Here is a 12,608-nt window from a genome sequence, read left to right as displayed (position 1 = left end):
CTAGAGTGTGACACATTACTTGCCCTGTGGAGATACACTACAGTATCATAGTGAGACGCATCTTGCAGCAAACCCTATCCAGGTCTGTGTAGAATGGAGAAACAAACAGTTTAACACACCACACTCAACAGTTTATGAAAAAACAATAGTTTATTATTTGACGAGATCTTACGCAATAATCACAAGTAAAAGTATGCATCTAAAAGAAATTGCACTTGAAACAAGAGGATGCTGTTCTGGGGATTTTTTAAATTTAACTAGGCAAGTCAGTTAAGAACAAATTCTTATTTAAAATGATGACATAGGAACAGTGGGTTAACTGCCTTGTTCAGGGGCAGAACAACAGATGTTTACCTTGTCAGCTCGGGGAGTCGCTCTAGCAACCTTTCGGTTACTGGCCCAACGCTCTAACCACTAGGCTACCTTCCGCCCCAAATGGGAAACAACTTCAAAATATTCAATACAATGCTGTATTACAATATTCAGACAGTAAGTAAAACAAGAAATGTTCAAGTGTGAAAGATGGCTAAAATTTGGATTTGTGTAATGTGCAACCGAGTCAAATGCCTGACATGTCACAGATGCTAGTAATGATATATTTCAGTCAGCAGATAACTCTTCCTCACACTCAAAATTATAAACCAGACAAAAATGAAATGTCTCAACACAAAATTACTAAACAGACAGGGGGTTTCATGAGCCAAATGAAGTCTCAATAAACCAAATTAAATATTTTCATCAAACTAGCAGCTATGCCCATTCATGCCCAAAGCTTGGAGCAGGCCCTCAAGATGTCCAAGTTATTTTTTACCTGACCGGTAAACCTATTCAGGTTGCTCCTCTATATTGCCCCAGACGGGCTGGTCCCTAGTGTCAGAGGTGCAACTGACACACATGCATCAGTCAGGTATGGAAAGGTCACAGGTCACTCCAGAAAACTGTTAAGCGTAAGGCAGATGGAGATCTTGGGAGGAGCTGGTCGGGAACCATTTTTTCATCTTGGCCTTCATCATGAGCGGGTGAATCTCTGACAAAAGAGACTGGTGTGGGGGGCTGAATTAAGGAAAATTCCATAAATGGCATTCACGTGTTCCTCCACTATGGTTTCCTATGAGATTAGTTACAGTAAATGTATAACGACATACATTTGTCAATAGACATCATAGAGGATATAATACACAGTCACAATATTTACTTCAATACCCATATCAATAAAAATACCTGTTAGTACACCTGAATTGTATGGTTTGAGAAAAGGATACAGGCTGGAAGAATTTGGTTCTTCCCCCAAGTCTACTGTAACCACTTCTGACCTTGTCATATCGTTGACAAGAACAAGACAGAGTCAGGTTAAACCTAGAGCTCCCAGTTGAATCATCTTGGGGTCCAGCATGCTGCCGAAGGTTTTCTTATTGAACAGGTTGGCGTTACGGAAGGAGGTATCCATGGGCTCCGCCTCCTCTCTGGCCTAGGAGAATTCATTAACACAGAAGCTTATGGTATGCCATGCACACTAATGTACAACACATCTTGCTCTAAAATGTAACATTACATTAGTAATTTCGCAAATTATCCTATCCAGAGAAAAGTCTGTTCATGTGTTAAGTGAACCCTTGGAAGTGGTAAAATACCTTACTTCCAAACGAGGCTTTGTCTTGGTGTTTGGTCGGTGAGGACGACAAGCTGAGAAACAAAAACATAAGATAATTATGATCAATACTTCATCATAACTGTTTATTAAAAAAGTAGTGTCAGTAGCATATGTTCCTCGTCAATGACACACTGTAGAGGGAGACTCACGCGGCTGGGTCCAGACGCATCTTCTTGGATGGGACCTGTGACAACCTTTTATACACCGGGTCAGGGGTGATGATGTCAAAGGTCATGTTGAGGGCAATGTCCTCACTGTTGGCAGACTGGTGGAGAGGGGGCTGTTTCAGCTCCACTGGGGTAGGGCTGAAAGACAAAGGGGAAAGAACCCAGTGACTGACACCAGATCTACCAAGAAGGTATCTTTACAGTGCATTCGGAAAGTATTCAGACCCCTTGACTTTTTCCAAATGTTGTTATTTTAGAATAAGGCTGTAACATGTATTCAATTGTTTTTTTCCTTCAATAATCTACACACAATAACCCATAACGACAATGCAAAAACAGGGTTAGGAAAACTAAAATATTACATTTACATAAGTATTCAGACCCTTTACTCAGTACTTTGTTGAAGCACCTTTGGCAGCGATTACAGCCTCGAGTCTTCTTGGGTATAACACTACAAGCTTGGCACACCTGTATTTGGGGAGTTCCTCCCATTCTTCTCCAAAGCGCTGTCAGGTTGAATGGGGAGACTCGCTGCACAGCTATTTACAGGTCTCTCCAGAGATGTTCGATCAGGTTCAAGTCTGGGCTCTGGCTGGGCCACTCAAGGACATTCAGAGACTTGTCCCGAAGCCACTCCTGCGTTGTTTTGGCTGTGTGCTTAGGGTCGTTATCCTGTTGGAGGGTGAACCCCAGTCTGAGGTCCTGAGCGCTCTGGAGCAGGTTTTCATCAACAATTTCTCTGTACTTTGCTCCGTTTATCTTGCCCTCAATCCTGACTAGTCTCCCAGTGCCACTGAAAAACATCCCCACAGCATGATGCTGCCACCATGTTTCAGCTCTAGGAAGAGTATTGGTGCTTCCAAACTTCTTCTGTTTAAGAATGATGGAGGCCACTGTTCTTGGGGACCTTCAATGTTGCAACAATGTTTTGGTACCCTTCCTCAGATCTGTACCGACACAATTCTGTCTCTGAGCTCTATGGACAATTCCTTCAACCTGGCTTGGTTTTTGCTCTGACATGCACTGTCAACCGTGAGACCTTATATAGACAGGTGTGTGCCTTTCCAAATCATGTCCAATCATTTGGATTTACCACATGTGCTCCAATCAAGTTGTAGAAACGTCTCAAGGATGATCAATGGAAACAGGATGCACCTGCACTCAATTTCAAGTCTTATAGCAAACAGTCTGAACATTTATGTAAATAGTTATTTCTGTTTTTTGGGGGGGTTATAAATTTGCAATAATAAAAGTTTTCGCTTTGTCATTATGGGGTATAATTTGTCAAAATGTTTTATTTGATCAATTTTAGAATAAGGGTGTAACATCTTTTTTTTGGTAAAAAGTCAAGGGGTCTGAATACTTTCCGAATGCACTGTATACTAAGTAACGTGTTGTGTAGAGAATCGATTGGTGAAGTGACAAACCTCTCGAAGAATAGTCGGCTCAGAGCTTCGTTAGTGTGGGTTAGTGTGCTCAGGGTCTTTTGAACAATCACAACTTTTTTCTTCAGACTAACATAATATTAAAAAGACAAAGTAGTGAGTAGTAAACTAAATTTGTATTTTTATTATACAAATGAAACATAGCTTTGCAAATTATATAGTGCTTATAATTTCAAGAAGGGGGGCTTCTTACGATAATCTCTGTCTGCGTTGTTCAAGTCATTTTGGACAGCTTTCATGTCATCCTTGGTCCTGTTCAACTCCATTGTGGCTTTATGCAACTACAGAGATATGAGAGACGGTCAGTCTGAGATCGGAAGTAGAGACACAACCGACATTATCCCAGAAAATTTAAATTCATGCGTTTTGTTTACATGCATTACCTTGTTGTTTGAAGCAAACACCTCCCTTTTGAGCTTTTCACACATTTAGTTTGAAGATCTGAGGCTCCCTTTTAGCTTGTCATACTCTCTGCCAAGGATAATAGGATTACTTAATAAATATACTTAAAAAACACTGATGCCCCTGACAATGTATAGTGCAACAGTAACACACAGCAGCTATGAGTTTGATGTTCCTTACTTCTTGAGAGAAATGCAGTAGATGGAAAGCTGCTCCACATGCAGCCTGGCCAACACCCATGTCAGTGATCATGGACTCCACCTCAGTTCTCTGATCCTGCAACACCACATCCAGACTGGGAAGCACACACACACACACACAAAATATACAAGCCAGCAAAGTATGGTTAATGTTGGCACGATAGTGTGCTAATTATTATTGTGTGAGTGTGCTGCGGGCTACCTCTCATATGTTTTCATTTTGGTCCGGAGTCGTCGGGCCTCCTCCTTGGCAGCCTGGGTCTCACATTGCTGGTTCTCCAGGTATTTCATCCTTTTCGGACAGGTAAAAAATAAATTAAAAAACTACACATCAGAGACATGTCAGGTAGACAGGAGCGTGTAAATACATTTGGCTTTGTGTTTGACAACTTGGCATCCTACCCTGTGAGCTGAGCATCTCTTTCTCTTCAATCTCCTTCCTCACAATGTCCAGGTCTTTCTTCTGCCTGTCCACAGTCTCCTTCAAGCCCTCTACTATCTTCAGTCTGTCCCTTGAGTCTCTGAGAATAAAAATACAAGTAAATGTTTCAGCCGTACCAAATGCAAAATAGTTACACCATCATAATGACACATGGTCTATCAAAACAAGCATCAGTTTTATTCACTGGCCTATAACCTTTGGTACTTAAAACCGCTTTCATTCCATCGAGCTCATTCTGCAGAAGAAATTAACGAAACACTGAATAAATGCCAAATCATACAATAATATTAACCCCAATCCACATGCCATGAGTGACACTGACAATAGGCTATTCAATGTTGCCACAACATGAGTAAATAGTGTTTCCTCCTGGTATAGGCATACCTGCAAACTCTCTGGGTCAGCAGAGGATCCCTCTTCTTCACCATGAATGTCAAAGAACAACCTGTTGATGTGTCGGATGCTAACCTGAGGGTAGAGTCCAGATAAAGATAAACATGCAGAAGAAGAATTTGTAGAGTCATTTTGAGATGAATGGGATTGATGTAATGCATGCAGATTTAAACACCAGTGTTCAGAAGGGGACATAAGTATAGCGAGTCCTACCTGGGGCGGCGGGTAGCCTAATGGTTAGAGCATTGAGCCAGTAACTGAAAGGTTGCTAGATCAAATCCCTGAGCTGACAATGTAAACATTTGTTGTTCTGCCCCTGAACAAGGCAGTTAACCCACTGTTCCTAGGCTGTCATTGTAAATAATTTGTTCTTATCTGACTTTCCTAGTTAACTTCATTAGCATACTGGTTTTTGTCCAGAATTTCAGATGACTGACTTGCCCAAAGTAAACTGCCTGTTACTCAGGCCCAGAAGCTAGGATATGCATATACTTGGTAGCATTGGATAGAAAACACTCTGAAGTTTCCAAAACTGTTAAGATGCCTGAGTATGACAGAACTGATATGGTAGGCAAAAACCAGAGGAAAATCCATCCGGAATAAAAATTATTTTGAGGTCACAGGCCAATTCAGTGCTTGCCAATGAGAAATACAAATAGATAGGACCCAGATTGCAGTTCCTATGGCTTCCACTAGATATCACCAGTCTTTAGAAAGGGTTTCAGGCTTGTTTTTTGAAAAAGGAACAAGTAGTTGGTAGAACTACAAGGTCTGTCATTACAAAAGTGGTCTTGTCGCGTGAATGAGGTGTGCGCTGTTTGTTATTTATCTTCCGTATTGAACATACTATTCTCCGTCTAAAATATTATTGTTTATTTAGATATTAGAGTACCTGAGGATTAATTAGAAACATCGTTTGACTTGTTTGGACGAACTTTACTGGTAACTTTTTGGATTCGTTTGTATGCATGTTGAAAGAGTGGATTACTGAGATCGTTGGCGCCAACTAAACAGACTTTTTTGGATATAAAGAAGGACTTTATCGAACAAAACGATAATTCATTGTGTAGCTGGGACCCTTGGGATTGCAAACAGTGGAAGATCTTCAAAGGTAAGTGATTTATTTAATCGCCATTTCCGATTTTGTGACGCCTGTGCTGGTTGAAAAAGTATTTTGGTGTGGGGCGCTGTCCTCAGATAATCGCATGGTATGCTTTCGCCGTAAAGCCTTTTTGAAATCTGACAACGCGGTTGGATTAACAAGACGTTAAGCTTTTAAATTATGTATGACACTTGTATTTTCAATAATGTTTAATATTAAAATTTTTGTATTTTGAATTTTGGGCTCTGCAATTTCACCGGATGTTGTCGTAGGTGTTCCGCTAGCGGTTCATGCGCCAAAAGAGGTTAAATAAAAGGTAAAATAAAATACCTGTTTTCTACATTGTGAACATGTCCTGTTGGGAGCAGTATGCAACCACTGAAGACTATAGGCAGAAGGGGTAAAAACTACTGTCATTTAACAATAGCTAGACAACGAAGGTTACGTATGTAACTACAGTTATGTGAGCTATATGGATCACTCCAATATATTGGTATCACTCCGCGACGGAGGGATACATCCGAGGTGAATATTTACAGATTTACTCCCGTGTACACCTGTGTCACGGCTGGGGTCCACCACTATATATAGACCCCATGGCCACGACACACATCATACATCATTTTTGAGGTGCCTCTAGCACCGTAGAGGATTTGAGTAATCCAATATAGTGAAACATAACGTACGTAACCTTCGTATTGGTATACCCGTACCAGATTAGTCTGTGCTAGAGGGACCTGGCCAGCCAGTGGCAAAGTCCCAGCGCGGGACCGGGATGCAGGGGTCGTCAATGTGGAAGGGGGTTCCCGGCACAGTCCCCGGAAGGGGAGGCACCGCCCAGGACCGCTGAACCAACCGCAGAGGGAGGTGCCACATTTACTTGATAGTACCTAGCAAAGGTGCAAGAGGAAGCCCAGCTGGCCACAACACAGATATCAGCGAGGGGCACTCCTCTCAGTAGAGCCCAGGACACAGCCACACCCCGTGTTGAATGTGCCACCACAGATCCCAGCACTGGCTTGCCGGTCAGGCAGTATGCTGTCGTAATCGTGTCCACAATCCAGTGAGACAAAGAGCTGGTCTGTTGTTCTCACTGACCATGTCCGCTCCACATAGGCAGACAGCATGCCGGAGGGAGGCCCAGACTCCCCTGCCACTGTCGGGCCTTAGCAGACAGGATAAAAAGGGATGTTCACATGCCTGTCTGACAGAACCGTCGGGAGGAATGAAGGGTTGGGGCGGAGAGATCTATTCCTCCCCCCAGGGTCCATCCAAGAAAACCATCTTCATAGAGAGGCGTTTCAGGGAGGCAGACTCCAACTGTTCGAAAGGCGGCTTTGCCAAGCTGCCAAGACCACATCCAGATCCCAGCTCGCCATTGAGCGGGTCCTAGCTGGACGCAGGCGACGAACCCCCTTCATAAACCTGGAGACCATGGGACATCCACCCCGCATGGCAGGCAGATATAGCGGCCAAATACCCTCTCAGTGTAGAGGCTGCAAAGCCCTCATCCAAGCGAGACATGCAGTATGCCCTCAATTACCTGCACCCGCCTGACTCGGGCGCAACCTCAATACCAGTACACCAAGAGCAGAACAACCGCCAGCGCAACTGGTTGTAACCAGCGCCCTTGCGCTCTGCATGGTGTTCATTACACCCTCCTATAGTCCTAACATGGACCATTGGTGCCGTTCAGTGGCCAAGCCCACAGACTGAGGCGGTGCGCCTCGGATGCCACACAGTTCCCCCAACCTGAGACAGCAGGTCCGGTCTCAGGGGAAGTTGCCAAGGTGTCCCAGACAACAGGGACAGGAGAAGGCTGAACCAGGGTCGTCTGGGCCAGTATGGGGCCACCAGAAGCAAACAATGCTCTGCCATCCTGGTCCTGTCCAGCACAGACTGGATCAGGGGAAAAGGGGGAATGTGTAAGCTCCAGCCCTGGCCAATCGTGAGCCAGAGCATCCACGCCCAGAGGACCTGGTGGCTCTGACATGGAGTACCACAGGGGGCAGTGTGCATTGTCCAGGGTGGCAAACTTGATTCCGGGTACGTGCGCTGCGCATAGAGACGCTAGACGTCCCTGAGCCCAGAGAAGGAGCTCCCGTGCCATAATATGGAGGCAGTGGGACCTCAGTCCACCCTGATGGTTGATGTAAGCCACCACTGTGGTGTTGTCCGTTCTCACCAGGACATGTCTTCCCTTCAGATGTGGAAGGAAAGACTGCAGGGCCAGCAGTACAGCACGGAGCTGTAGTGTATTGATGTGCCTGCCGCTCCAAGGGGATAGCGAACAGCCACTGGCCGACCTGCCCTTGGTCACACCCCCCCAGCCGATCTGGGAGGCGTTTGTGCTGACTAGTTCCCGGCAGAATTTCCTCAGTTTATTTTATTTCACCTTTATTTAACCAGGTAGGCCAGTTGAGACAAGTTCTCATTTACAACTGCGACCTGGCCAAGATAAGATAAAGTAAAGCAGCGCGACAAAGCACAGAGTTACACATGGGATAAACAAACATACAGTCAATAACACAATAATAAAATCTGTATACAGTGTGTGCAAATGAAGTAAGGAGGTAACGCAATAAATAGGCCAATGGTGGCGAAGTAATTACAATTTAGCAATTTACATAGGAGTGATATACGTGCAGATGAGGATGTGCAAGTAGAAATACTGGTGTGCAAAAGAGCAGAAACAAAAATGGGGATGAGGTAGGTAGTTGGTTGGATGGGCTATGTACAGCTGCAGCGATCGGTAAGCTGCTCTGACAGCTGATGCTTAAAGTTAGAGTAGGAGATATAAGAATAAGATATAAGATATAAGGATTTTTGCAATTCGTTCCAGTAATTGGCAGCAGAGAACTGGAAGGAAAGGCGGCCAAACGAGGTGTTGGCTTTGGGGATGACCAGTGAAATATACCTGGTGGAGCGTGTGCTATGGGTGGGTGTTGCTATGGTGACCAGTGAGCTGAAATAAGGTGGAGCTATACCTAACAAAGACTTATAGATGACCTGGAGCCAGTGGGTTTGGCAACGAATATGTAACGAGGACCAGCCAACGAGAGCATACAGGTCGCAGTAGTGGGTAGTATATGGAGCTTTGGTGACAAAACGGATGGCACTGTGATAGACTGCATCCAATTTGCTGAGTAGAGTGTTGGAGGCTAATTTGTAAATGACATCGCCGAAGTCAAGGATTGGTAGGATAGTCAGTTTTACAAGGGTAAGTTTGGCAGCATGAGTGAAGGAGGCTTTGTTGCGAAATAGGAAGACGATTCTAGATTTAACTTTGGATTGGAGATGCTTAATGTGAGTCTGGAAGGAGAGTTTACAGTTTAGCCAGACTCTTAGGTTTTTGTAGTAGTCCACATATTCTAAGTCTGAACCGTCCAGATTAGTGATGCTGGTCGGGCGGGCGGGTGCAGGCAGCGATTGGTTGATGAGCATGCATTTAATTTTACTAGCATTTAAGAGCAGTTGGAGGCCACGGAAGGAGTCTTGATTGGCGTTGCTGCTCGTATGGAGGTTTGTTAATACAGTGTCCAAAGAAGGGCCAGATGTATACAGAATGGTGTCGTCTGCGTAGAGGTGGATCAAAGAATCACCCGCAGCAAGAGCGACATCATAGATATATACAGAGAAAAGAGTCGGCCCGAGAATTGAACACTGTGGCACCCCCATAGAGACTGCCAGAGGTCTGGACAACAGGCCCTCCGATTTGACACACTGAACTCTGTCAGAGAAACCAAAGCTGTTGAGTCTGCTGATAAGAATACGGTGATTGACAGAGTCGAAAGCCTTGGCCAGGTCGATAAAGATGGCTGCACAGTACTGTCTTTATCGATGGCAGTTATGATATTGTTTAGGACCTTGAGCGTGGCTGAGGTGCACCCATGACCAGCTCGGGAACCAGATTGCATAGCGGAGAAGGTACGGAGGGATTCGAAATGGTCGGTGATCTGTTTGTTCACTTGGTTTTCGAAGACTTTATAAAAAGGCAGGGCAGGATAGATATAGGTCTGTAACAGTTTGGGTCTAGAGTGTCTCCCCCTTTGAAGAGGGGGATGACCGCGGCCGCTTTCCAATCTTTAGAAATCTCAGACAATACGAACAAGGTTGAACAGACTAGTAATAGGGGTTGCAACAATGGTGTCAGATAATTTTAGAAAGAGAGGGTTCAGATTGTCTAGCCCAGCTGATTTGTTGGGATCCAGATTTTGCAGCTCTTTCAGAACATCAGCTGTCTGGATTTGGGGGAAGGAGGATGGGGGGGGGGGGGGGGGGGGGGCAGGTGGAAAGCATGGCCAGCCGTAGAGAAATGCTTATTGAAATTCTCGATTATCGTGGATTTATCAGTGGTGATAGTGTTTCCTAGTCTCATCTCAGTTCAGTGGGCAGCTGGGATGAGGTGCTCTTATTCTCCATGAACTTTACAGTGTCCCAAAACTTTTTGGAATTAGTGCTGCAGGATGCACATTTCTGTTTGAAAAAGCTAGCCTTTGCTTTCCTAACGGACTGTGTGTATTGGTCCCGGACTTCCCTGAAAAGTTGCATATCACGGGGAATATTCAATGCTAGGGCAGTACGCCACAGGGTGTTTTTGTGCTGGTCAAGGGCAGTCAAGTCTGGAGTGAACCAAGGGCTATATCTGTTCTTAATTCTACATTTTTTGAAAGGGGCAACCTTATTTAAGGTGGTGAGGAAAGCACTTTTAAAGAACAACCAGGCATCCTCTACTGACGGGATGAGGTCAATATCCTTCCAGGATACCCGGGCCAGGTCGATTAGAAAGGCCTGCTCGCAGAAGTGTTTTAGGGAGCGTTTGAGAGTGATGAGGGGTGGTCGTTTGACTGCGGACCCATAACGGACGCAGACAATGAGGCAATGATTGCTGAGATCCTGGTTGAAGACAACAGAGGTGTATTTTGAGGGCAAGTTGGTCAGGATGAAATCTATGAGGGTGCCCATGGTTACGGATTTAGGGTTGTACCTGGTAGGTTCCTTGATAATTTGTGATTGAGTGCATCTATCTTAGATTGTAGGACGGCCGGGGTGTTAAGCATATCCCAATTTAGGTCACCTAGCAGTACAAACTCTGACGATAGATGGGGGGGGGGGGGGGGGGGGGCAATCAATTCACATATGGTGTCCAGGGCACAGCTGGGAGCTGAGGGGGGTCTTATAACAACAACAGTGAGGGACTTATTTCTGGAGAGATGGATCTTTAAAAGTAGAGGCTCAAACTGTTTGGGCATAGACCAAAGTACCTATTGAGGTTGCGGCGGTCCAGAATCGGTCGAAACCCTCCGTTTCTTTTTTGGACCACAACATAAGTGGAGTATAACCCACCTAGCCGTTCGGATGTCTCAATCCTGCGGACGACACCCTTGTCCAGGAGTGAGGAATTCTTCAGGCCAGGGAAGGGTGTGTCAGGGGACCTGCCGGGGCCCACCTCTCCTCTGGCGCCCCGAGCGCATGGGTCCCTCAGGCACGTCCCTATGGTGGTGACTGTTGACACCATCACACCTGTCAAAGGAAAGTTATAAGCTCAGCCAAGCCAACAAGGCCACGGAGAAGAGCATATGTCGTGACCTGCTTGGAGGAATAGGAACCCGGTGAGGGATATGGCAGAGGGAAACAACCCCCCCCCCCCCCCGGCCATGGCAGAGGCCCAGCTCCCCTGCAAGGCCTCGCAGAACTCAGCAGAGATGAGGACAGATGGAGAGTCCTCACTGTCCACCAGTTGATGACCAGTGCAGTGGCTACCCAAGTGAGTAGGCCTCTCATAGCCTTTCGAGCCGCTGAAGCCCTGCTGCCAGCATCGTCCCCCAGGAACAGCCTATCACTGGCCAACAGGGAACTGCTGTCGTTGCCATCGAAGCTATCAACCTCCTGACACAGGGCATGCGCCCTCCGTTCAAGGTGGTCCCAGCGGTCCAACTCATGCCCCCGTCCAGGACTGGCAGCAGATGGGCTCTGCCTGCGGTGGCTCTGGCCACACTTCCTTGGAGGGGCACTGGGCCCAGTAGAGGGACTAACAACTCGCTGCCGCATCACTCCTGAGGGAGGGAGCTCGTCCCCAGCCTGGCCAACCCACTTGTGCATGGCTTCCAATCGCGCAAGGTGCAGGTGTTCTAAGAACACCACACAAAACAGGCATCCAGTATGGCCTAAACCCAGGCAGTGCATACACGAGGTATGCAGATCCCCAGGGGGATGCCACCATCACACCTGTCACAAAGGGAAGCCATAAGCTCAGCCAAGCCAACAAGGCCACGGAGCAGGGTTCCGACGCCCTGGGAGAGCTATGTTGTGACCCGCTTGGAGAAATAGGAACCCGGTGAGGGATAAATTACCCAGTACCTCTGCAAACACAGGGGAAACCCCCGGTGGGAAAAACAGGCAGACAAAAAAAAACAGCAACCAGGTAAAGGATTTGATTTATGTCTTTTTTTGTTTTACTTCAACTGTGATTTTACCTAGCAGGTTTAAGTAAAAGTAAAAGTATCTGCCCCTTGTGTGTATCTTGTCATCAAAAGGGTACTCTCAGATAACTTTTTTTTGGTTTCTTTGTCTGAGCTATGCCGTGAAATTGATTAGTCTGAGCTAGACCATCGCATACTTTCTAAATTGAAATATTGTTAACCACCACAAAACTAGCGAGTTTGGCACAATGAAAATTGTAAATGTACAAAATATGAACGAATCTACGCAGCATCATGCAAATCCTCGTAAACGTAAAATAGACGCATTCGGGAACGTACCCAATGCACTCAAAATGGTGAGGAATTACTTCCCCATAATTCAAT

The 12,608-nt window shown here is 45.8% G+C and overlaps 1 long non-coding RNA gene and 1 pseudogene across 1 annotated transcript; both read right to left on the bottom strand.

The window, feature by feature from the left end:
• Positions 1-361: 361 nt before the first annotated feature.
• LOC120024908 lies at positions 362-2,003 on the bottom strand. The gene is made up of 4 exons (XR_005472956.1): positions 1,801-2,003; positions 1,637-1,683; positions 1,263-1,468; positions 362-1,040 (listed from the first exon to the last, which is right to left on the bottom strand). It is a non-coding gene; the product is annotated as an uncharacterized LOC120024908 (long non-coding RNA).
• A 1,390-nt stretch (positions 2,004-3,393) lies between these two features.
• LOC120024902 lies at positions 3,394-4,872 on the bottom strand (annotated as a pseudogene).
• Between the last annotated feature and the right edge of the window lie 7,736 nt (positions 4,873-12,608).

This window comes from Salvelinus namaycush, chromosome 2 (assembly GCF_016432855.1).
Source record: "Salvelinus namaycush isolate Seneca chromosome 2, SaNama_1.0, whole genome shotgun sequence".
NCBI classification, from domain to species: Eukaryota; Metazoa; Chordata; class Actinopteri; order Salmoniformes; family Salmonidae; genus Salvelinus; species Salvelinus namaycush.
This window is presented reverse-complemented; position numbering and strand designations above follow the sequence as displayed.